Source organism: Pan troglodytes, chromosome 16 (assembly GCF_028858775.2).
Source record: "Pan troglodytes isolate AG18354 chromosome 16, NHGRI_mPanTro3-v2.0_pri, whole genome shotgun sequence".
Taxonomy (NCBI): Eukaryota; Metazoa; Chordata; class Mammalia; order Primates; family Hominidae; genus Pan; species Pan troglodytes.
The window spans coordinates 10675661-10702052 of NC_072414.2; the positions used below are offsets into that span (position 1 = coordinate 10675661).

The window sequence follows — 26392 nt, forward strand, 5'->3', positions numbered from 1 at the left end:
TAAGTCTCAGCTGGGCGTGGTGGCTCACACCTGTAATCATAGCACTTTGGGAGGCCAAGGCGGGTGGATTACCTGAGGTCAGGAGTTCAAGACCAGCCTGGCCAACATGGTGAAACCCTGTCTCTACTAAAAATACAAAAATTAGCTGGACATGGTGGCAGGTGCCCGTAATCCCAGTTATTTGGGAGGCTGAGGCAGGTGAATCGCTTGAACCTGGGAGGCAGAGGTTGCAGTGAGCCATGATGGTACCATGGCACTCCAGCCTGGGGGACAGAGTAAGACTCTATCTCAAAAAAAAAAAAAAAAAAAAAAAGCTCAGTCTCCACACCAAGGTGAACATGGGTCATAGGTTACATGCATGTTTGTTCAGTATACATGCTGTAGGGCTACCTTCAAGAACATTTATAGCTGTTTTCCTTTCCAAATTTATAGATCTCATGATTTTTATGTTAACAAATATATACCCTAAAACCCCAATAAAATTAAGATAGAAATCAATAAAAGGCACATAACTGGTAAACTTCAAAATACATGGAGATTAACTAACACACTTTTAAATAACACATGATGCAAGAAATCTCAAGAGAAAAACGACATTTTGAACTAAGTTTAAATTAAAATGCATCTTATCAAAATTTGTAGAATGCAGTGAGGGAGCATAGGGGGAAAATGTATCTATTAAAAACAAAGCAAACAAACAAAAAAAAACATTGGCCAGGCGCAGTTGCTCACACCTGTAATCCCAGAACTTTGGGAGGCTGAGGTGGGCAGATTACCTGAGGTCAGGAGTTGGAGACCAGCCTGACCAACATGGTGAAACCCTGTTTCTACTAAAAATACAAAAATTAGCTGGGCGTGGTGGCGGGCGCCTGTAATCCCAGCTACTAGGAAGGCTGAGGCCGGAGAATCGCTTGAACCCAGGAGGCAGAGGTTGCAGCGAGCCGAGATTGCGCCATTGTATTCTAGCCTGTGTGACAAAAGCAAAATTCCACCAAAAAAAGAAAAGGGGCGGGGCGCGGCGGTTCTTGCCTGTAATCCTAGCACTTTGGGAGGCCGAGGCGGGCGGATCACAAGGTCAGGAGATCGAGACCATCCTGGCTAACATGGTGAAACCCCGTCTCTACTAAAAATACAAAAAAATTAGCCAGGCGTGGTGGTGGGCGCCTGTAGTCCCAGCTACTCGGGAGGCTGAGGCAGGAGAATAGTGTGAACCCGGGAGGCGGAGCTTGCAGTAAGCAGAGTTCACGACATGGCACTCCAGCCTGGGCGAAAGAGAGAGACTCCCTCTCCAAAAAAAAAATAATAATAAAATAAAAATAAATAAATAAATAAATAAAATTTTTTAAAAAAGAAAAAACATCTAAAAATCAATAATCTAAATTTCCTCCATAGGAAACTTAAAAGTAGAGCAAACGAAATCCAAAGTAAGCAGGAGAAAAGAGAGAGTACTGTAAATAAAGTGAAAGCTAAGTAAAAGATAAAGTAACTGGAATTTTCAAATGAGTATTGAGAGTTTAATAGTTTCCAGAACACAGATGTGTCCACAGTTAACTAGGAAAACAGAACACCCTAAACTGAACTCCTGATTCTGAACATGCAGGGGTGGCTCCCCCTGAAATGAGGAGACATGAATCTTCAGGAATGATTAAGCAAACATATACAAAGCAGGGCAATTCATTTAGTTATTAAGTTGGAAAATACTGTAGCTATGAATAATCCACCAATAAGGAATTTTGGTAAATTTTGCTAGGTACACATGAAAGGGTACATGTGGTAGAAAAAAAGTCAAAATACATGTTATGGTCTCAGAATAATGAGAAATTCATGAGGATTTTGTAAGAATGTCAGAACACCAAGAGGACATGCAGACACAGATGCGTGCAAATCTGTATGTCCATGGAAACAGTGGCCTACAAGGCTGCACACTGCCCACCACCGTCATTGCTGCCACCTCTGCAGCCCCCTGCCAACCTTGACTGAAAGTTACCTGATGTCCTTCTTCTGTGCAGCTGGGAACCCCCCTTATCTGCAGTTTCCTGTGAGGCCGCTCTCACCCTGTGATGCAAGGTGGCCATGAGCCAGCCACTGTGAATTTGTGATCCAGTGATCCAACCTACATCTGCAAAATGGCTGAGGGGACAGAAACTTCTCTGCCCTTCCCCACCCTTGCCCCTCCCCAACACCAACCCCTCCTGGTAATGCTACTGCTCCTTCCCATCAAACAAGGACTATCCTTACTTGTTCCAACTGTCTTCCTTGTCAGTAGATCTCATGGATTGTGAGTAACACTTAAAAGAAGAAAAGGCATTCGAACTCCTCCCCACAGAATGCAGTCCTCAGGGAGCAGCCTCTGCATCACTTCCAAGCTGTCCTCCCTCCCCTGCTCCGGCCCTTTATGGTCTGTCCTTCCTGCTTCTGCCTCCTCATATATTATTCATCCCAGCGATCCTTCCAACCCACTGCCCTTATCTCATGCCCTGAACTGTGCCAGACACACTGTTTCCTCTTCCTTTTCCCTCCCCTGTCTGGTGGACCCCCTGCCCCTCACTCTCCAGCATCTCCTCCAATGCTCCTCCTCCTGAAGACCCCTCCTGTCCATCCCATCCCAGACCTGATGCCTGTCCCCTGAGTTCCTAAGGGCAGCTCTTGCACTTGCAGTTTAGTTTCTGTTAAGTTTTCTGAATCCTCACTGGTCTTAAACACCTGAGAATTTGGAAACTTTGTCTATATTGTTCCCTGTGAGCCCCACACATGCAGTGGACAAACAGCAACACAGAAGATTTTGGTTTTTTGTTGTGTTTCACTAATGAATCAGTGACTCTCCTTCCCCAAATGCTTGCCTACTTCCCTAGACACTCCATCTCTCTTTCAATCTGAAGAGGATTTGTACCTGAAGATGAACCTGTTTCTTGTGCTCTCTTCTGTTCTCAGGTCAGGATGTGAGCCCTGATTCTGCCCAGCCTTTTTGCCAGCCTCCCCACCCTCAATCCACTGCAGAGCCCCTCTCATGGGCCATGCTGCTTCTACCTCATCTGTCCCTCTTCTGTTCTTCTGGACAGTTTTGTCCTTGCAGACCTAGGAAAAGTATTTTGTTCTCTAAAATTCGCTTACATTAATATGGCTCCCTTGATAAATATTTCCAATGTTATTGTCATAGTTCATCATTTCTAGTCTATTTTATTTCAAATTTTATTGCAATAGCTGTTAGCCTAGTGGTAGCCATGACATGCTTTTCATTGTTTGCATGAACTTGTGCTGCGACCCGCTGTCATTTCTTACAGGATCGCCTGCAGCAACACTTACAGAACAGGTGTGAACTGGAATGGTGCGAATTGCACAGAAAATGCTGCAGCCTCTTTTTTAAGAAATATTTTATTGCCATCAGTCTTCATGCCACACAGTGTGATTAAGATATCCAAGATTCTGCATTAAAGTCTGGTTTAGAACTATCATAAGCACAATTTCAAGATATCTATTGATTTACTTATGAATTAATTTCAAGATTGTTTATATTTTGATGTGACTAAAACTTATGCTTTTATAACTATGGAAGGGCTTTTAAAATAAATATTAAATCGACCCTTATGTGTTCATTAGTCATGGCTCTCAAAATGATATTTTATTCTGTCAAGGAAAGACAACATATAGGAGGGTACTCTCATAAGATTATAATTGACCTGAGAACTTCCTATCACCTAGAGATGTCAAAGCTGTCACAATGTCATAGCACAATTACTTTAGTTTTAAATAAATTAAGTGTAGCCTTAGTTTACAGTGTTTCTAAAGTCTGCAGTAGCATACAGTAATGTCCTAGGTCTTCACATTCACTCACCACTCACTCACTGACTCACCCAGAAGAACTTCCAGTCCTGCAAGCTCCAGGCATGGCAACTGCCCTATACAACTGAACAATATTTTTTGTTTCATACCATATTTTTATGTTTTCTATGTTTAGATAGGTTACATGTTTAAATACTTATCATTGTGTTACAGTTGCTTATAGTATTCAGGACAGTCACATGCTTATAGGCTTATAGCTTGGGAGCAATAGTAAGTACCATGTAGCCTGGATGTGTAGTAGGCTATGCCTTCTAGGTCTGTGTAATGCTCTCCATGTTTGCATACAGATGAAATCACCAAACAATGCATTTCTCAGAAGGTATTTCCATGATTAAGCAATGCATCACTGTACTTTGACAGAGATATTATCCTTTTATTTATTTATGTTTTTGAGATGGGGTCTCACTCTGTTGCCCAGGCTAGAGTGCAGTGGCACAATCTCAGCTCAGTGCAACTTCCACCTCCCAGGTTCAAGCAATTCTTGTGCCTTTGCACTGCACAGCCACCCTGCAACAACCCCAAGGATGAAGGGCAGCCCGTTAGAAATGAAGGAAATGGGTATAATAGGTTGAACCACCTCACCTCAACCCAATCCCTGCATTTCCTATGATTTGTTGTTATTTGTGGCTGGTAAACTTATTACATTTTATAATATATGGGCTTCCTCACTTGCTATGATTCAACTTAAAATTTTTAAATTAAATAAAAGCAATACACATTAATGGAAACTATACTTTGAGTGTCCAATCTTTCTGTTTTTCTGTTTCAGTACAGTATTCAATAAATTGCATGAGATATTCAACACTTTATGATAAAATAGGCTTTGTGTGGACGATCTTCCCAAACGTTAGGCTAATATAAGTGTTTTGAGCACACTTAAGGATGATAGGCTAGGCTGTGATTTTAACTAAGTTAGGTATATTCAATGCATTTTCGACTGATGACATTTTTAACTTGTGATGGGTTTATCTGGAAGTAACCTCATCATAAATCAAAAGCATCTGTAATTTAAATGGAGCTTTGTATTTATAAATGAACAACACAATTCTCATTAAAATAAGTAGAAACTGGTAAGTCTTATCTCCTCCATTTGTTTCCCACAAAACTTCCAGTTTCCTTTAAATTTGGGAATCACCTTGTCTCTTTTCTTCACTAAATAAATACCACAGTTTGTATCAAGTTGCTCTCCATATGCAAGAAAATTAAAGTTAATGGTGTCAGATCATAATACAATAAAAGAATGAAAGAGGTAATTTTAAAAATTTGATTATTCATTTATTTATTTTTATTAAGGTCTGCCCTTGACATTCTCTGTATGGAGGACTGAAATCCAGAGCCCCTGATAGCAGCATTGCTTGGCAAACAAATGTCCATCTGTCAGAGGCATGTGAACCAGAGCAACTCCATCTTGAATAGGGCTGGGTAAAATGAGGATGAGACCTACTGGGCTGCATTCCCAGATGGTTAAGGCATTTTAAGTCACATCAGGAGACTGGCACAAGATACAGGTCATAAAGATCTTGCTGATAAAACAGGCTGCAGTAAAGAGGCCGGCTAAAATCCACCAAAACCATGACGGTGACGAGAGTGACCTCTGGTTGTCCTCAGGGCTACACCCCTCCAGCACCATGACAGTTTACAAATGCCATGGCAACATCAGAAAGTTACTTTATATGGTCTAAAAAGGGGAGGCATGGATAATCCACCCTTGGTTTAGCATATAATCAATAAATAACCATAAAAATGGGAATCCAGCAGCCCACAGCGCTGCTCTGTCTATGGAGTAACCATTCTTTTTTTGCTTTACTTTCTTGGTAAGCTTGCTTTCACTTTACTCTGCAGACTGGCCCTGAATATCGGCGACCCTCTCCTGGGGTCTGGATCAGGACCCTTTTCCTGTAACACATCTATTAATTTGGAATAAAAATGTCCATAAAGTATCAATGCTGTTAGTCTGTTGGTTTCTCACATCTTATACGTCTTTAACAAATGCCCCCGGAATTGTTTTTATTCCATTAGACTGAGGATTTCATTACTTGTATGAAATTTGCTAGTGAGTCTCAGGGACTCATCCTGCAGGAATGCTTCCTTCACTAGAGAATGCGTTCCTCTAGTGGAATACAATCTTGTTGGCATTTGTACAATTTATAATACAGGCCCTAAATCAATCCTGGTCTACTTTTTTTTTTTTTTGGATTGAATGGTTGGGAATAATGCTCAAAATCCTAAGGGAGATTGAACACTCAAACAAAGGGTTCTTAGCAAAGCAATTTTACTTCTGTGCAGAGGGGTGCTTCTCCTTGGCCAGTCGCCATGAAAGCACACCAGAACAAAGGGGCACAAGAGTCTTTATTCCTGCCCCAAGTCCTGCCCCTGTACCCTTTCCCCATTGGCGGAGGTCAGGTCGCACAGTCTGAACTAATCCTGGTTGGCTAGACAATTGAACTTTCTTTAGATAAGGTGGGCACATAAGGGAGAGAGGGGAAAAGGGGAAGGGGTGTCTGCAATGAGCTAGAGAGCTAGTCTCCTTTCCAAATAAGGAAAGGAATGTGAGCTGGTACTGATAAGCCTGCTACTGTGGCATGTCCGGGCATGCAACAAAGGCAGAAAGAAAAAACAGAAAAAGGAAAAGGGGGTGGGGGTGGGGGTTACTATGAATTAAAGAATAAAAGACTGATCAGGCTATTTGAAGAGAAACCTCATCATACCCCACAGAGTCTTTCTCTGTCACCCAGGCTGGAGTGCAGTGGCTCGATGTTGACTCACTGCAACCTCAGCCTCCCAAGTTCAAGCAATTCTCCTGCCTCAGCCTCCCGAGTAGCTGGGATTACAGGTGCATATCAGCATGCCCGGCTAATTTTTGTTTTTTTTTTTTTAAGTAGACAGGGTTTCACCATGTTGTCCAGGCTAGTATCAAACTCCTGGCCTTATGATCCACCTGCCTTAGCCTCCCAAAGTGCTGGGATTACAGGTGTGACCACTGTGCCAGGCTCCTGGTTTACTTTTTGGAGCCCTAAATTGTTTCTTCAGGAGGAAACCCATGTTCAATTCAGGTTGAGGAATTCCATTTTCACTACCCAGGACACTAAGCCATCAATTTGAAACCACCTTTGCAAAAAATCATAACTGAGAAAATTATTACAGTGAAAGAGATCTGACCTAACTGACTCCATCTTGCTTCTAACCTCCAAGCTGCCCTTGTTCATTCCCCGCGAACTCCAGGAGGAATTCGGTTTATAGTTTAGCTTTTAAATGAAGACAGTAACAGCCCTTTCCCAAAACAACCCCCCTCCATCATGCCTTTGTAGGAAAAACAAATCAGCTACAAGATTAGAAATTACGGCTTAGGATTCATCCAGCTGGAGACTGCAGGACTCTAAACCGCCTTAAACTGCTCCTGGGGATAACATCACTATTGTGAAACCTAAGCTCAGTCAGTGCTTGAGATCTATTGCAGGCCCTGCTCCCGAAGGATCAGCTGATACCACCCAGATCAATAAACTGACTCATCTGATCTTATGGCCCCAACCAGGGAACTGACTCAGCACAAGAGGACAGCTTCCACTCCCTGTGATTTCATCTCCAACATGACCAATCAGCACTCTCCACTTTCCAACCCCCTACCCACCAAATTATTCTTAGAAACCCCTGATCCCCCTACAGGGAGATTGATTTGAGCAATAATAAAACTATGGTATCCTGCACAGCCGGCTCTGGGTGAATTCTTGCTTCTCTATTACAGTTCCCTTGTCTTGATAAATCGGCTCTGTCTAGACAGCTGGCAAGGTGAATCCCTTGGGTGGTTACAAATTCACATAAAAACTACCTCAGAGGAGTGTCAAAGGTTCAGCCTAAACAACAGACATCGACCCAGATGACCAATACAAAGGTGTTAAATTATTGACAGAGTTAAAAAAAAAAAATTCCCAAATACTCACAAGCATGAAAACTTAAAAAATGCTAACTAATAACAGAAAATCAATAAGGACTGTAATTTCCTTATTACAAGATCAGATTATAAAACTATATGCTACCTGGATATGGATGACAACATTTTCTGAATGATATTTTTGATTCACTGAAAACATTAAAAAAAACCCAAAATATTAATCATTCATCAAATACTAAGAAAAAAATATATATCTATATCATTGGTTATCTGTGCAAACATCATGCCGACAACTACAAAAGCAAGTTGGGAAAAAAATCAAAGACTCCACCCAATGTCTACAGTTTTGTGGTAAGGAGAAAAGCAAACAACATGACGACATTCCTATTTGCGCAGTGCAGTGACTGTCTCTACGTTTAGAATGGGAGTCGCAATGTTCTGCCTACACAAATTAATTCTTTGTCTACCTTTTACAATTAGAACAAGCTAAACAATATAATGCAAATAATCACAGCCTTTATTAAAGCATGCAATTCTGAGCATATCTGATCTTGGGCCTCACATAAAATTTTGTTCCTCTCCTTTTCAACCAGAGATGTTTCATAGGAAATTTCCCGACAACACTAAAAACCGCGTGACATCTGCTTTTCCTAATAAAAGTAATATTTCCATTGCACTGGTAAAGAATGATGATGGAAAAGATGAAAATAACTGACAAGATATTTTGAAAAAAAGATTATGAATGTATTTTTAAATACAAAAACGAAAGTTGTTAATACAGAATGCGAACATACGAAGTTGGTTTTAGATGATGTTTATGTGAAATTATAAAAAAGAAAACTGCATACAAGTGTTAAAGATATTTGGACCTTAAAACAAAAACACAAAAGCAAGAATGAATATTACCAGGAAAGCCTGAAGCTGTTAAGTGTTCTTGATCAGCAAGCAGAATGACTGGAGAGAAAAGCCTTTCTTATGCAAAAGAACTGCATTCCTCAAACAGCTCCAGAGGAAAGACAGGGGGCAGCTGGCCTTGCCACTGCAGACCCCACAGAAGGCTCTGAGCTCAGCTGCAGTGGATGTGGCCCCGCCCTTGGTGGGCGTGGTCTGCAGCAGGAGGACGGCATTCATGGTACAACTGCGCTTGCGCAAGAAGGATGTCTGCAGGGGTTTCTGCCACCTCTGGTGGTTGCTGGGTGGGTAGAAAATCCCAAAGGCTTCAGAAGGAGGGAATCCTAATGAGGAGTGCTGACATCTCATAAAATCCACCAAGAATGGACTAAGCAAATAAAGCAGGGAATGATGTTGTGGGGTTGTCTAAGATTCACAAGAACATTAAAGACCTAAGTGTCATCAGTAATAGTGAGTTCTAAATTCTCCTCTTTATTCAAGGGACAACTGAGAATATTGGTGTAGGTTCAAGGCATAGAGGTTTTCACTCTTTCTTCTTTATATAATAGCACACTTGGCTAAGAGAAGGCCCTAGAGAGAAAATTCTGTGTTAAATGAAGTGTCTTACTAAAATAGTGTGATATTTTCACAGAGAAATAAACCAATGGAAAAAAAAAGGAGAGAGCAAATCAGACACAAGCATATATACACAAATAATTTATAAGATTAATTGGGGAAATGTGGATTTTTCAATAAATATTTCAAGAAATATATCCACAGGGAAAAATAAAATCTGATCTATAACCTCACATTACACATAAAATCATTCCTAGGTGGATCTTAGACCTAAATATTAAATCAATTTAACACAGGATTTACATCTAATTTGGGAACATGACTTCACGGGGTAGAATAACTTTTTTTTTTTTTTTTTTTTTGAGACAGATTCTCGCTCTGTTGCCCAGGCTGGAGTGCAATGGTGCAATCTTGGCTCACTGCAACCTCCTCCTCCTGAGTTCAAGCAATTCTCCTGCCTCAGCTTCCTGAGTAGCTGGGATTACAGGTGCCCGCCAGCACGCCTGGATAATTTTTTTGTATTTTTAGTAGAGGCGGTATTTTGCCACATTGGCCAGGCTGGTCTCAAACTTCTGACCTCAGGTGATCTGCCTGCCTCAGCCTCCCAAAATGCTGGTATTACAGGCACGAGCCACCGCGCCTGGCCCTAGAGTAACATTTCTTAATCCGGTCCTAGAATGTGTTTTCCATACAAAAAAAGATATTCTAAAACACTTGATGTAAGTAGACTTCAAAGATAGACTCAGTCAAAATCAAGTTTCATCCATTCCTTTCTTGTAGGGCTTTAGATCAAATTCACTAGGTGATTGGGCGTAAAACTAGTGCCGACCTCTTGAGATGCTGTGAGGATGAAATGAACTAATAATCCATAAAACCTGTAGATTAATATCATCTATACAAATGAATGTAGTATTTGCTGATACTGACATAAATAGTAATTGCAAAATAAATTATTCACATCAATTATAGGTTGCATCATTACTTTACATTTCACAATGGAGAATAAGACCACTGACAAACCAGATAATTATGTATTTGGCTGTAAAATAAGATTTAAAAAAGTGTACCCTGAAAGGCACAATGTAAACATCCATGAACAAATCTTCTAGAGGCTTCTTGAGCAGCACTAGAATTTTTTTTTTTTTTTTTTTTTTTTTTTTGAGATGGAGTCTCGCTCTGTCACCCAGGCTGGAGTGCAGTGGCACAATCTCGGCTCGCTGCAACCTCTGCTTCCCAAGTTCAAGTGATTCTCCTGCCTCAGCCTCCCGAGTATGGTGATGGGACTACAGGTGCCCATCACCACACCCAGCTAAATTTGTGTTTTTAGTAGAGATGGGGTTTCACCATGTTGCCCAAAGGTCTTGAACTCCTGAGCTCAAGCATTCCACCCACCTCAACCTCAAGTGCTGGGATTACAGGTGTGAGCCACAGCTCCTGGCCAACTGGGCTAGAATTAATAGTCGCTGTGTTAAAGAGAAACCTCAAGAATGAACTAGAAATAACAAAAACAAATGTGGAGAGGTGATGTATATGCTATGTTTCAATAAATCTATTGAGAAGGAAGATAGAAATGGCAAACAGTCACTTTGCTACTTCTTCATTGGATGGGTAGCTTTCTTCAGAGTTAAAGTTGTACATTGAGAATTTCTGTTCTAAGAAATACGAGCAATGAACCCAAAAAGTTGTATTCCAAACCTAATACTTTAATTCACAACAGTCCTCTATCTAATTCGTTCTCCATTTGTCTTTCTTATCATGTAGAGGGTGATCTACATGAGCACATATAAAGGTGGCCCTTTATGGCCAATTTTTGCAAAAATAAATGCATTATTGTTTTTAAAAATGGTTTTGGTATGTTCTTGCTATGGTTTGAATTTTTGTCCCCTACAGTTAGTGGAAACTAACTGCCACTGTAGCAGTATTAAAAGGTGGGGCTGTTAAAAAGGTAATTAGGCCTTGAGTGCTTTAGCCTTATAAATGGATTCATGCCATTATAATAGGAGTGTGTATACGAAAATGATATAGTAGCCAATTAAAAGACCTTCCAATAGCCAAGAGTAGAAAATTTTGAACAACAAAATAAACTAGTAAAATGTAAGTGTAAAATAAATATCCATGTTTGCATATTGATATAAATAAATGAGTGAAAAAATATATAAAACAAATGGAGGAAAACTGACACATTTCACATGTTGAAGGATTCCAAATTATTTTTGCAGATACTCTTCCCATAAAGAGGTGAAGAATGACTTCCCACTTCTTACTAAGCCTAATGACTTCTTTTCAAAAGTACAACACAGAAAGTGTAACAAATAGCAATTTAACAGTGGAAGAATCTGATAAGAAGTAATTCAAATAGGTAATCAAATTAAGGTCAACATGATATGACATGCTATTAGTATGTAACATTGGTATGATGTGGTAAGAATGGCAATTTCCCTGTGTAGTCCTCCTTTTGAAAACCTATGGCTGTGCACGGTGGCTCACGCCTGTAATCCCAGCACTTTGGGAGGCCGAGGTGGGCAGATCACGAGGTCAGGAGATTGAGACCAACCCTGGCTAACACGGTGAAACCCCGTCTCCACTAAAAATACGAAAAATTAGCTGGGCGTGGTGGCGGGCGCCTGTAGTCCCAGCTACTGGGGAGGCTGAGGCAGGAGAATGGCGTGAACCTGGGAGGTGGAGCTTGCAGCGAGCCGAGATCACGCCACTGCACTCCAGACTGGGTGACAGAACGAGAGTCATCTCAAAAAAAAAAAAAAAATCAGACAACTTCCTAATTAAGTATGTCAATGTCATGAAAGACCAGGAAAGTTGAAGGAATTGTCAACAGCTTATGAAGCATAAAGAGAAATGACATCTAAATGTGATGTGTCATCCTGGATGGGATTCCAGAATCAAAAAATGGACATTAAGTGAAATTAAGGACATGTGAATAAAGCATGGATAGCAGTGAATGATAATGTTTAACATTGGTTCTTAATTGTAACAAGCGTAGCACACTAATGTTAAGATTTATAATAAGGAAAACTGTGTGTGGTATATGTAAACTCTTTATATTACCAATTTGTTCTGTGAGTCCAACACTATTCTAAACAGAACAAGTTTTCTAAAAGCACTGTCAAGCTTAACAGACCATTAGCAATATATTTGGAATTCCCTATTTGTCATTACCTGATTTTTAAAAATTATTTTTCTCTGTTATTTTTTCTTTTCTTTTTTGTTGAGATATGGTCTCACTCTCTTGCCCAGGTTGGAGCACTATGGCACAATCACAGCTCAGTGAACCTTGACCTCCCAAGCTCAGGCCACCCTCCCAATCCTCCCACCTCAGCCTGCCGAGTAGCTGAGACTGCAGACATATGCTGCAACACCTAGCTAATTTTTTGCATTTTTTGTAGAAACAGCATTTTGCCATGTTGCCCAGATTGGTCTTGAATTGCTGAATTGCTGGATTCATTAATCTGCCCACCTTCACCTCCCAAAGTGTTGGGATTATAGGCATAAGCCACTGCGTCCAGCCCTATGTTAATACTTCTAACTAATATGTTATTCTGTTTTTCTTGTTTTCTAATTTGGAAAAATATGTTTAATTTACACATTGTTTCTAGTCTAATTATGAGAAACCATCAGACAAATACACATTGTGGGACATTCCACAAGATATCTGACTGGTATTTTCACAAGGGTCAAAGTCATGAAATATAAGTGGTGACTGAGAAACTTTTGCAGAATGAAGAAGACCTGATTTGGCAGGTAGACCCTATGATGATGCCCAATGATCGCCTAAGTTTCCATCTTAGGAACCTAGAAAAAGAAGAGCAAATTAAATTTCAAGTAAGCAGAAGAAAAGATATAATATCGTAAAGACAGGATACACGAAATAAAACACAAACCAACTGGATTTTTCAAATGTGTGTTGATAGGTTTATAGTTTGCTGAACACTGGAGTATCCAACATTAACAGGGAAAACACAACACCCCAAGCATACACCCTACTTAAGAACATGTAGTTGTGACATCCATGAAATGAGGAGACACTAATCTTCATAAATGATCAACGAAGAAAAACTAAAGTGTGATAATTTCATTTGTTTACCAAGCTGACAACATTTTAACTATGACTAATCCACCATTAAGTAATTTATGTAAGTAACTTTTTCTATGATATAATGTAAAAGTCATATGTGATAGAATAAAGTCACAATACATGTCATCATCTGAGATGCACAAAATAACCGAGGGGAAAGGAACCTGCATTCAGGGTGGGATGGGGTGAGTCTGAGTGATGGAGAAAGGGACATGAACAGGAGCATCCAAGTTCCCTTAGTTGGCCCGTACTGGATCTGGAGGGTCCTCTCTGTTCCTCTTCACTCTCCCTTCTTCCTAGAACCAATTCCTCATAATGCACAGGGACCTCCTCAGACACAGAGGCTATCCTTACTCTTCTTGACCTGGAGGTACTGTTGCAAGGAACAAGACTGATATTTGAACTACCAGCACAACAAATGCATTCCTTAGTGGGCTGGCCGGCCCTGTGTCACTTCCTGACCTGCCCACTCTCCCCTGCACAGCCTCTCCACGGTCTGCCCTTCCCGCTCCTGCCCTCCTTACATGTTGCTAATCCCAGCAGTCCTTCTAATCCACTGTCCCCTTCTCATGCCCTGGCCTGTGCCACAGACACATTTTTTCCTCTTCCCTTTCTCCTGTTTGCCAGATTCACTGCTCCGCACTCTCCAGAATCTCCTCCAATGTTCCTCCTCCTAGAGGCCTTCCTTGTCCATTCCATTTCAGGTCTGATGCCTGTGCTCTCAGCTCCCAAAAGCTGCTCTAACTCCTACATTTGAGATTTGGGTTACAGTCTTTGAATCACTACTGGACTGAAATATCAGAGGTTATTTTGTCCATGTTGTTCACCTATGAGCCCCAAACATGCACTGGGCAAAACCCAAAACAGAATATTTTCCTTTATTTTAAATTTCACAAATTATTTAATCAATCTCTAAAACTTTCCCCCCACCAGCCTGGGCAACAAAGTGAGACATGTCTTTACAAAAAAATAAAATAGGCAGGGCTTGGTGGCATATGCCTGTGGTCCCAGCTACATGGGAGGCTGAGGTAGGATAACTGCTAGGGCCCAGGAGGTAGAGGCTGCAGTGAACGGTGTATATGCCACTGCACTCCAGCCTGGGCAACAAAATAAGACCCTGTTTCAAAAAAAGAAAACAAAAAAATAAAAACTCCTCACAGATATGGTTTCCTAATAAACTTAAATTTTCTTTCAAAGTGAAGAACGTGTAAATCTGAAGATGAACATGGTTCTTTTGCTCCCTTTTGCTTTTAGGACAGGAGTGAGCCCTGACTTCCCCCTCAGCCTCTTCTCCAGCCTCCCTATTCTCAATCCACCATGAAGATGCACACATAGACCAGGCTCCTTCTACCTCATCTGTACTTTTTTTCTGGACAGTTTTGCTCCCTTGATGAAGGAAGATGTTCTTGTTTCATAGATTCAGCTCCATTAATAGAGCTCCCTTAGGCCGGGTGCAGTGGCTCATGCCTGTAATTCCAGTACATTTGGAGGCCAAGACGGGTGGATCACCTGAGGTCAAGAGTTTGAGACCAGCCTGGCCAACATGGTGAAACCCCGTCTCTACTAAAAATACAAAAATTAGCTGGGTGTGGTGGCAGCCGCCTGTAATCCCAGCTACTCAGGAGGCTGAGGCAGGAGAAATGCTTGAACCTGGGTCAGGGAGGTTGCAGAGAGCCGAGATTGTGCCACTGCACTCCAGCCTGGACAACAAAGAGAGACTCCGTCTCAGAAAAAAAAAAAAAAAATTGGACCCCCGTTGATAATTCCGTATCGTTATTAGTTATCATATTTGAATAATTTTTAAAAATTATTTTGTCAAGTGTTGTTACAATCACTATTAGCCTGTTGGCAGCCATGACATGGCTTTCATTGTTTGCACTTGTTTTGCAACCTTCTGCTGTTTCCTTCTGGTAACATCACTTACGTCAAAACATGCAGAACGGTGTCAGCAAGAAAGGTGGAAATCACACAGACAGTGGTCCAGCCTTGTTTTCTAAGAAATGCTTCATTACCACCTCTGTTCATGCCACAGAGGGTGGTGTGAAGACATCGATGACTCTGAATCAAAATCTAATTTGGAAAAATCAGAATTGGAATTTCAAGATATTTGCAAATTCACTTATGAATTACCTTCATTATTGCCTTCATTTTCATAACAAGTAAATCTTATGCCTTTATAATTTTACAAGGATTTTTTCAATAAGTATAAAATAAGGCAATTATGCGTATAGTCGTTTGACAGAGATCTATTTGCATTTAGATCAATCTTAAATCTTTGATTCACTAACTTTCAGTGGATGGCCCTCATCCAGACTCCCATAGGTACTGTGCATAGGTCAATTCTGACCTGTTCTGAGAGGCCCCAACTAAATCTGGGTCCTAGTAACAGAGCAGCTAGCAGCCCTCCAATAATGGGAAATGAAGGGGAGGTGGACATAGTTGTTCACAGCGTGTCTCTTTCAGGTTACTTCTTTTACCTAGCTGACGCTCTAACACCTGTGTCTGACCTGGGACCAGGTGTCCATCTCACAGGAAACATATACTGGCAGATGTCTTTCTGGCTGTTGTCTGACCTGTGTCCCGTTTATTCCTGTGTGATCACCACTGTGGCACTGGAAACCAGATCCTGTATTCTCCCAGTGTCCTAGGGAAAACTAAGCCTTTAGTAGACCTTTCTTCTTCAAATGGAAGGCACACATTTAATCTGATTAGTAAAATAATTTTGTAATTGTATGATCAGTTGTAAAGTGATGGATGAGGTGATGGAATAAGGGAAGTAAGGATACACAGAAAAGCATGACCTAGCCACTGTTTTAAAACATAGTAGAGGCCGGGCGCGGTGGCTCACGCCTGTAATCCCAGCACTTTGGGAGGCTGAGGCGGGTGGATCACGAAGTCAGGAGATCAAGACCATCCTGGCCAACATGGTGAAACCCCATCTCTACTAAAAATACAAAAATTTGCTGGGCTTGGTGGCATGTGCCGGTAATCCCAGCTACCCGGGAGGTTGAGGCAGAATTGCTTGAACCAGGGAGTCGGGGGCAGAACTGCCTGAACCAGGGAGTCGGGGGTTGCAGTGAGCCAAGACCGCACCACTGCACTCCAGCCTGGTGACAGAGCGAGACTCCGTCTCAAAATAAAATAAAATAAAATAAAAATTAAAAAAAAAACACGTAGTAGCGAAACTTCTTTCAACCTTGTACATTTTTTCTTAAAACACGGTATTTTATAATGAAAATAGAGACTGTGGGGAAAGTTTGACCTTGAAGCCCCTACAACACCTCTCAGATTAAAGGTATGTTGGTGGAAAAGTTAAAAATAGAGAATCTTAAAGCCAATACACAAATGATTAAAGTAGTATCCGATATTTACAAAACGATAATCAATTCAGTAAATTGAAAAATATTTCAAATTTTCAGACAAATGCAAAAAAAGACATTGAAGTTATTAATACTGAAAAGGAAGAATATAAAATCATGGTTTTTGCAATGTTTATGTAACTATAAAAAGAGGTTGTAAAGAAACACCACAGTTTTTGGGAAAGAGAAACCTTAGGTTAAAACAAAGTTAATACAAGAGTAAGAACCAAGACAATGATACGAAACCTAGAGAGGAAAATTTCTACGGGAAAACGCAGGTTAAAGTTTCCGCGGTATAAGCTGCTGATAAGACACTCCCAGCGGGCGCCATAAGCGGAAGAGATCCGCTTGAAGCGCGGAAACGGAAATAGCAGGGGGAAACGGCAACACCGAAGCCTCCCGTCCCGCGCAGGCGCAAATAGGATCTGCCCGCCGGGGGCCCCCCCCCCGCCGCCCCCGCCGCCCCCGCCGCCCCCGCCCTCCCCCTCCGTCATGTGACCTTCCCACAGCGCACCACGAGCTGGTTGGCCGCGCCGGACAGTGGCGCATTTCCTGCGGGCCGCCCTGTGAGGTTGGAGGACCTAGGCTGTGAGGCACCGCTCAGAATCGCGGGTGACCAGGAGTCCCGGCCCTGCCACGGAGACATGAGCGAATGCACCTGACTTCTCTATCAGAGTGGAAAACGTTTTATGTAATAATAACCCATCAAGGCTTTAGTCTAAGAAATTACTCTAATCTTCTGAACTATAATGCTCCTGGAGAGTGATGTGTAGGGAAACACAAACAACTTAGGGTTTAATGTGACACTGCAACACTGCAAAGTCAGCTGAAGTCGTTTTACAGTTACATCCGAAGTATGATTGCGCTCAGGGTATCACACTCCTATACATCCGTATTTGTAAATCAATTAGCATAATGGGATTCACTTTGACATTTAACCCTTGCGTTAAATGACAGGAAAAGTGGGCATGGGCCAGGACTCGCTCAGTGTTTACTGGGAATGGTTATGGATTGCATTTCACCACTGACTCCTGCAGCAATATTATTTTATTATTTTGAGGGAGAGTCTCACTCTATCACCCAGGCTGGCGTGCAGTGGCGCGATCTCGGCTCACTACAACCTCCACCTCCTAGGTTCAAGCAATTCTCCTGCCTCAGCCTCCCGAGTAGTTGGGATTACAGGCACCCGCCACCATGCCCACTAATTTTTGTATTTTTAGTAGAGACGGGGTTTCACCGTGTTACCCAGGCTGGTCTTGAACTCCTGGCCTCAAGTGATCCGCCCGCCTCGGCCTCCCAAAGTGCTGGGATTACAGGCATGAGCCACAGTGCCCGGCCAATATTTTAGTTTTTAAATAAATATAAGAAAATCCTGCTCAAATTAAGTTTCCGGTTCCTGGGCCTCACTTTTTTTTCCCGCCTCTTGTTATTAAGTTTGCCATGGGCCTCCCTTTCTGTTGATGCTAGGTGGCGCTGTGAGCACAGTGGTCTCATTCCTCAAACCACAGTGTAGCAGGTATTTTGCAGCTGGTAAGGTGAAATTAAGGCATGAAAGTAACCTATGCTTGGTGCCGAAATGTCGTTTTCTAGGTAGAGGATTTCTTTTCTGACTTTGTATCTTTCGCAGGAAGGTATGACTCAATCAAGAGGAGCTTCTAACCCTGAAAATACTAAAATTTTTTGTGAACACTTTTCCCAGAGTTTATGTTGTCTCTCATTTTCCTCACTTTTAACTTTTTCTTTGCCTGTACAGGGTCTGAGCCTCAACCCCGCACATTTTTTTTCTTTCAAATTCACAAGACTCCCAAATTCCTATTTTAACAATTACAACAGCTGTATTCTTGAGTCGACCCCATAGTAGCTGAATAGAACCTTAGAAAACTATAAAAATCCTAACTTATTGACACAGAACAAAATTTCTTAAAAATCTAGCCCTGACATAGATTTCTAACTTCCTTCAGTGTACTGAAATTGTTACTCTCCCTGTGATGTCTAAAAAATGTTGACTTGTAGACACACCCTGGTCTCTACCTGAATACTAATCCTTCTTTTGTCTTGTCTAATTCTAATTTGCATGGTTTTCAGCTACTTTATTCAATCATAAATTACTTCCTGCAGGATTCCTTCTATGACTATTTAAATTTGGTTTGCATGCCCATGCATTTTGTGGATTTCCACAGAATAATGCACATTCCCTACTACAAACCCTCTGATTTGCATTGCCTATTTGTTTATATCTCTGCTTGACAGATGCCTCAAATAAAGGAGAAATGTTTTTCATTTATCCATCCCTCACAAGTAGCAATGTATATACCACATGGCTGCCACTAGATTTGCTTAGTTTGTAAAAATGAGTGAGTGAAAATCAGTTGACTTCCTTTATACTGATAATGAAAAATTGAGTATAGAAGTTAAAATGTATTTTATAATAGCATAAAAACATGATATACTTTGAGATAAACCTGACAAAATATGTGCAAAATGTGTGCTCTGGGAATTAGAAAATGCTGATCAGATTGATATTCAAAAAATCTAAATAAATATAAAGATGCAGCAATTTAATGGATTGGGAAGCTCAATATTAAGGATCAATTTTTTTTTTTTTTTGAGACGGAGTCTCGTTCTGTCACCCCAGCTGGAGTGCAGTAGCACGATCTTGGCTTACTGCAACCTCCACTTCCCAAGTTCAAGAGATTCTCCTGCCTCAGCCTCCTGAGTAGCTGGGATTACAGGCGCTTGCCACCACGCTTGGCTAATTTTTGTATTTTTAGTAGAGACAGGGTTTCACCATGCCTTGGTCAGGCTGGTCTCAAGCTCCTGACCTCGTGATCCACCCACCTCAGCCTCCCAAAGTGCTGGGATTACAGTCTTGAGCCACCACCCCTGACCAAGGGTCAATTCTTACATATTTATCTATACATTCAGTAGAATCCTCAGCCGATTTTTAAAAAATTTTCTTTAGAAACTGAGAAGTAGATTCCAAAATGTATGTAAGAAACTAAATAATTAGTACAGCCAAACCAATTTAGAAGAAAAGGAACAATATTGGGGGACTCACTACTTATTTCACGTTTTCTTTTCTTTTTTTTTGAGATGGAGTTTTGCTCTTGTTGCCCAGGCTGGAGTGCAACTGCATGATCTCGGCTCACTGCAACTTCCGTCTGCCAGGTTCAAGGGATTCTCCTGCCTCAGACTCCCGAGTAGCTGGGATTACAGGCATGTGCCACCACACTCGGCTAACTTTTGTATTTTTAGTAGAGATGGGGTTTCCCCATGTTGGTCAGGCTGGTCTCGAACTCCCGACCTCAGGTGATCTGCCTGCCTTGGCCTCCCAAAGTGCCGGATTACAGGCGTGAGCCACCGCGCCTGGCCATTATTTCAAGTTTAATATAATGTGGTATTAGTCAAGATAGTGTGGTATTGGTGTAAGGATAAATAGATAAATGGAACAGTATAGCAAATACATATATGTATGTTTGTATAGCGCATGCATATACATATATGGATATGTATAAGGATAAGTATTTAGATAACTGGAGCATTATAGCATATACATATATGGTTGGTAGGTTTTTGGCTCATGTGCCAAGGAAATTCAATTTTCTTGAATTGAAGAAAGGAGAGTATTTGTAGCAAATGCTCCTAAAACAACAGAGCATTCATATGCCAAAATACAAAACAAAACTCTTCACCCTTTTTTGCACTAGATATAAAATTAATTCAAAATACCACAGATATAAATGTAAATCCTTAACACATAAAATTTCTAAGGAAAATACTGTAGGTAATCTTTATGACCTTGTGTTAAGCAATATATAATGGTAGGGAATAAATATCAAGCACAAAATTTAAAAATGGATAAATTGGCTGGGCACGGTGCCTCATGCCTGTAATCCCAGCACTTTGAGAAGCCGAGGAGGGTGGATCACCTGAGGTCAGGAGTTCAAGACCAGCCTGGCCAACATGGTGATACCCCATCTCTACAAAAGTACAAAAATTAGCCGGGCATGATAGAGGGTGCCTGTAATCCCAGCTACTCAAGAGGCTGAGGCAGGAGAGTCGCTTCAACCCAGGAGGCGGAAGTTGCAGTGAGCCAAGATTGTGCCATTGCACTCCAGCCTGGGTGACAGAGCCAGACTCTGTCTCAAAAAAAAAACAACAAAAAAGGACAAATTATTCTTAGTCAAAATTAAAATAAATGCTGCTCTTTGACAGACACTGTTAAGAGAAAGACGAGATGGCACAGGCTCAGAAAAAAATATTTTCAGTGCTTAACAGATGTAGGTCATATCAAAATTATACATATACATAGTTAAATTTAACAATATAACAATAAACATTTTTTGAAATGAGAAGAGTGACAGTCAAATAGTAGATATGGATGACGAACAAGTTAATGAGTTTTATTCAATGCCATTATCAGCAGGAAGATGTAAATTATTGAAACCACAGTAAGGTGCCACTATGTCCCTACTGGAATTATTAACAGTCGATATATATACATATATACACATACATTTACTCACGCGCACACACAAACACACACACACACACACACTACAGACACACACAAACACACAGAGTCCAAACCAAGTGCTGGTAAGGATGTGGAGTAACGGGGATTCCCATATTTTCTGTTAGGATGCAAAATGATATCCACTTTGGAAAACATTTTGGCAGTTTCTTGTAAAGTGAATCATACATTTTTTTTTTCAAGACAGAGTCCGCTCTATCGCCCAGGCTGGAGTGCAGTGGCACCATCTCAGCTCACTGCAACCTCTGCCTCCCAGGTTCAAGCTATTCTCATGCCCTAGCCACATGAGGGGCTGGGATTACAGGTGTGTGCCACCACGCCTAGCTAAGTTGTGTGTGTGTGTGTGTGTGTGTGTGTGTGTTTGTGATGGAATCTCACTCTGTCATCCAGGCTGGAGTGCAGTGGTATGATCTCGGCTCACTGCAACCTCTGCCTCCTGGGTTCAAGTGATTCTCCTGTCTCAGCTTCCTGAGTAGCTGGGATTATAGGCATGCACCACCACACCTGGAGAATTTTCTTTTGTATTTTTAGTAGAGAGGGGGTTTCACCATGTTGGCCAGGCTGGTCTTGAACTCCTGATCTCAGGTGATCCGCCTGCCTCAGCCTCCCAAAGTGCTGGGATTACAGGCATGAGCCACTGCACTCGGCCAAGTTTTGTATTTTTAGTAGAGATGGGGTTTCACTATGTTGGCGAAGCTGCTCTTGAAATGTTGGCCTCAAGTGATCCTCCCATCTTGGCCTCCCAAAGTGTTGGGATTATAGGCATGAGCCACCACAACCAGCCTTCTGAATCATACTTTTGTTATATGATCCAGCATCTCAGCGCTAAGATCTATTTTCACAAGATGAATGAAACCATATGCTTGTAGTAACCATATAATACCTCAACACAAATATCCATCAAGTTATCCATATTTATAACATTTTATATTAATAAAAATGATGAGTACTCCAGAGGCTGAGGCAGGAGAATCATTGAGCCCAGGAGGTGGAGGTTGCAGTGAGCCGAGGATGCAGGATTGCACTCCAACCTGGGCAACAGGAGCGAAACTCTGTCTTAAAAAAAAACATAAACAATTGAGTAAATTGTGGTACATTCATTGAATATAGCACAGGTCAGTTTCAAAAAGAAACAAACCATTGATACAGTAAACATGACATATCTCGAAAGTGTTACTGAAAGATTACATACAGAATGATTTCATTTATATGACATTCTGTAAAAGGCAAAGTTATGGAGATAGATATCAATAATTTCCAAAACTAAATATGGTGGGAAGACTACTACAAGGAACTTTTGGGGTGAAAATGCAAAACAGTCCTCCAGGTGGCCTTGGATGGATTCAATTATTCCCATTTTCTCAGTTTTAATTTGCCAAGAATAAGTGTAGCATCAGCCTGGAATGCAATATTCTGAGCTAGGGAGGGACTGTCTGGAACAACCTTGGCCTTGTTCTGGCCCTTCCTAAGGAATGTCACATCTTTAGTTAGGGAGGGACTGTCCAGGAGAGCTGGGGTTTGTTCCTCTCTGCCCTGAAAGCAGTATTTCCTTAAAGCTTTGCTCAATGCGCCATGTCTGCCCTGAGATATGTAACCCAGGGTGGGCTGCCTTTTGGGCTTCCTCAGCTGTGTGAAAGGGGGGCATTTGCAATCCAGACTTCATCTGCCCTGGGAACCCTTCTTGAGCCTTTGGGGATGAGCTCAGAATGGAGCCTAGGCTTCTTTTGAAGGAAGACTTTCTCCCTATCTGTAAATAATAAATGTGCATCCTTTAACTTATTGCCCGAGAATGTGTTCTGTCTCACTGCTCTCAGGCAGTTGTAGCACTGCAGCGGAGGATGCAGTGGGTAGAAGTGTCTGGACTCCTATTCCTGATGGCTGGTATAGTGATGACCTTTGCTGTCCTCTGTGCGGTGGAGTCCTCCCTTGAGATTGGTAATTGGTGAACCTGCTTCGAAAAATTGGTGCAGTGGGTAAGGTTCGGTCAGAGAAACATGGCTTTCTGGCAAAGTGGGAGGGGCAATACCACCCAGTACTCAGCCCAAGGCAGAGACATCAGCCCAGGAGCACAGCGGCTGGACATGCACCTGGATGAGTTATGGATAAGGATGGGTGGTAAATGGGACATGTCAATCTCCTCCCCACAGATGTAAGTGAGCTGGCTGCATGGACTGAGACAGAGAGAAAGGAATGTGGAAACAGCAGATCATAGTTCAAGATCCCCTAGGTGCTGGGCACTTATATGATCCCTTATTGTCAGGGCCCAAGAGCTTGAATGGTGAGTATTCAGACAGACCCTGAGGCACCCAAGAAGAAACTAGAGAGAGGTCCTTGTATGGTCCCTGAGGCATGAGAGGAACTAACATGTAAAATGTCAGCCCAGAAGATGGGAAGAGTCAGGCTCGAAAGGATAAGGAGGCAGACCAGGGAAATCTTACGCAGTGTGGCTATTGTGAGTGTTTGATAAAGGAACACTGCCACCTAAGTGTCTTGGTCTGATTGACACAGTTAAGAATGGGGCCAAGGCCTCTAGGTCCCTACTGAAGCCCTCTGGCCTTATACCCTTGTTATGATAAGAGGAGAAAAGAGAGGACTTCAGTTTTTTCTCAGGTGCTTGGATACCGGAACCCACATGACAATGTTTCTGGGTCCTTTTAGGAGAATAATTAAACGGATGACATTGGGAGGTTTGGGAACAAACTGGTGGCCCGTGATGCTTATCTGCATACAATGCTTATGTACTTGTGGGTAGGGCCCTGTGAGCAATTTTTTATGCAGGTGGCTGTGGTTCCCACCCTGAGTGCATTATAGGCATTGATGTCCTGGAAGATTATGCCCCCTCACAGCTAAGAACTAAGATGCAATAGTGGGCCGTATCCACTCCTGCCTGTTACCTAAGCTACCCAAGCCACACTGAGTCATTAAAAAAAGTGGTACTGCATACTAAATGGAACAATGACACTATTTTATTAATTCTGGATTTACTTGTTACAGATAAAAATGTGACAACCGGCTGGCCATGGTGGCTCATGCCTGTAATCCCAGCACTTTGGGAGGCTGAAGTGGGTGAATCACGAGGTCAGGAGTTCAAGCCCAGCCTGGCCAACATGGTGAAACCCCGTCTCTACTAAAATATAAAAATTAGCAGGGCACGGTGGTGGGCGCCTATAATCCCAGCTACTCAGGAGGCTGAGGCAGGAGAAGTGCTTGAACCCGGGAAGCGGAGGTTAGAGAGACCCAAGATCGCACCAGTTCAGCCTGGGTGACAGAGCAAGACTCCGTCTCGAAAAAAAGAAAAAAGTGACAACCCACCTGTCACAATGTAACAGCCCAGTTTAGCTGGTCAAAAAGGCCATGGGCACAATGAATGCCAAAGCTACCTGAGCAAGAAGCCAAAACAGTATCCCAGATACAGGCAAGCCCCTGGCTGCACTCATGGATACAAAGGAGGCCTGGCAGCTGGTTAGGTCGCTTTGGGTACTGGAGACAACATGCATCCCACATGGGGGTTCTTCTGGCACCCAGAGTCAAGGTAACCAATAAAGCCACACACTTTGAATGGAACCCTTTGCAGCAGCAGGTTTACAACAATTTGTGTCTCAGGCACTTCCTTTTAAACCTTAAATCTGCTAGCCCGATGAAATCACAGTTGTGTGCAACCTGATGCAGAGTGATGGATGTCTCTGGCAACAGAAAACTGACACTGGGGTGTACCAGACTCTCAGATCTTGGACACATAAGTTGCCTCAGGCAGCCACCAAATATCCCTCTTTATTTTATTTTATTTTTTTGAGATGGAGTTTCACTTTTGTTGCCCAGGTTAGAGTGCAATGGTGCGATCTCGGCTCATTGCAACCTCTGCCTCCCGGGTTCAAGCAATTCTCCTCTCAGCCTCCTGAATAGCTGGGATTACAGGCGCATGCCACCATGTCCGGCTAATTTTTCTATTTTTAGTAGAGATGGGGTTTCATCACATTGGTCAGGCTGGTCTCGAACTCCTGACCTCAGGTGATCCACCCGCCTTGGCCTCCCAAACTGCTGGGATTACAGGCATGAGCCACCACGCCCGGCCTATATCCCTCTTTTAAATGGCAATCCTTACTTGATATTGGGTACTGTTTTGGACTGGGCACCTCATGGCCAGAATGCCAGATGAAACTCTGCAACCTGAACTGCCATTTCTCTCTGGATGGCTCACAAGCTCAACCAATAAAATTAGACAGGCTCGATAGACTTCACTTATCAAATGGAAGTGGTGCATTCAAGTTCAGGCCCAGCTAGGACCACATGTGACCAGCAGGCTCCGTGAACAAATGGCTAGCTAATTAGAAGACACCAAGAGAACCACTGGGTGTGCTTTGGCTCCTCCCATGGCTGTCTGGAGCCTAAGGCTCCAAGACAAGCCTGCTGATGGTGTGGCATGGTTTACTGATGGCTCAGTGAAATAACAGAGCAGATGGGGTCTGTTAGGCTGTGGTTGTCATCATCATTTGTCAGAATAAACCTCGGAAATTTCCCCAGTGGACCAAACAACACGCATTTGTGATGACCATGCAGGCCACCCCTACCACCAGGTCTTCCTGCATTTCACCAATGTGTGGGCCTTTGCTAACAGCATACATACCTCATCAGGGAATGGCAATTGAGTGACTAGAATACTTAAAGAGCCTCTGTGTGGGGACAAGGACTATCAAAACAGCTTGCTACTTGGAAAGGACAAAAAATATGCACTCTTGTGGATGCTGATACTACCATTGCTGTTATTGAGGAGAATTTATGTCATGATTTTGAACACCCCAGAGGACCTCAGTCTCACCAAGAAGCATGCTTCACTACATGACCAGCAAAACAATGGCCATGCTCTCATGGAATATGATGGGCTTTGTATGCACCCTGTCATCTGCAAGCCAGTGGAGCTACTGAACAGTGGAACAGCCAAAGCAACTGAAGATAGGACATCAAGAAGGCCTGCTCATGAGGCGGTACTTCTATCTAGTAGTATGAACACTAAACACTACACTCCAATGCATGGGAAATGGGGCACTGCAGCACATGTTGGGAAACACTGAGCTTGATGTGGATGGAGGTGGACCAGGTAGCTGGCTAATTAGGCTGTTCCTGTGAAATTCCAACCTCAGTGTTCCCTACCATTCTTTTTCCTTTTCTCTTCAAAGTGCATGTTCTTGGGGGTGGTTTGTGGTTCAGGCCACCAT

At 42.3% G+C, this 26392-nt stretch overlaps 1 protein-coding gene and 1 long non-coding RNA gene across 2 annotated transcripts in view; both read right to left on the reverse strand.

Moving 5' to 3' along the window:
- The window catches only part of LOC112205572 (serine/threonine-protein kinase Nek4-like), a 497070-nt gene that overhangs the window by 29435 nt on the left and 441243 nt on the right, over nucleotides 1-26392 (reverse strand). The gene's annotated exons all lie outside the window — the stretch shown is intronic.
- Nucleotides 13043-17073, reverse strand: LOC134808564 (uncharacterized). Its single transcript, XR_010151823.1, has 3 exons — nucleotides 16892-17073; nucleotides 15211-15356; nucleotides 13043-13659 (listed from the first exon to the last, which is right to left on the reverse strand). It is a non-coding gene; the product is annotated as an uncharacterized LOC134808564 (long non-coding RNA).